Below are 223 nucleotides of genomic sequence, written 5' to 3'. Positions count from 1 at the left end.
CGTGGGGTCGGACCCCCACCGAAGCACCCCGGTGGGAGGCCGGCTGGCGAGCTTCGTCAGCGTGTGGGAGTCCATCTCCACCGACCGTTGGGTGCTGGACGCCTTAGCCCGGGGCCACGCGCTCGAGTTTCAAAGAAGATGCCCGCGCGTCCCCCCCGTGGCCAGGAAAGAGCTTCACGTCCCTCAGCTTCTCCTGGAGGTAAAGGCGATGCTCAGGAAGGGC

The sequence above is a fragment of the Ambystoma mexicanum genome, chromosome 10 (assembly GCF_040938575.1).
Source record: "Ambystoma mexicanum isolate Mex_15411 chromosome 10, UKY_AmexF1_1, whole genome shotgun sequence".
NCBI lineage: Eukaryota > Metazoa > Chordata > Amphibia > Caudata > Ambystomatidae > Ambystoma > Ambystoma mexicanum.
This window is presented reverse-complemented; position numbering follows the sequence as displayed.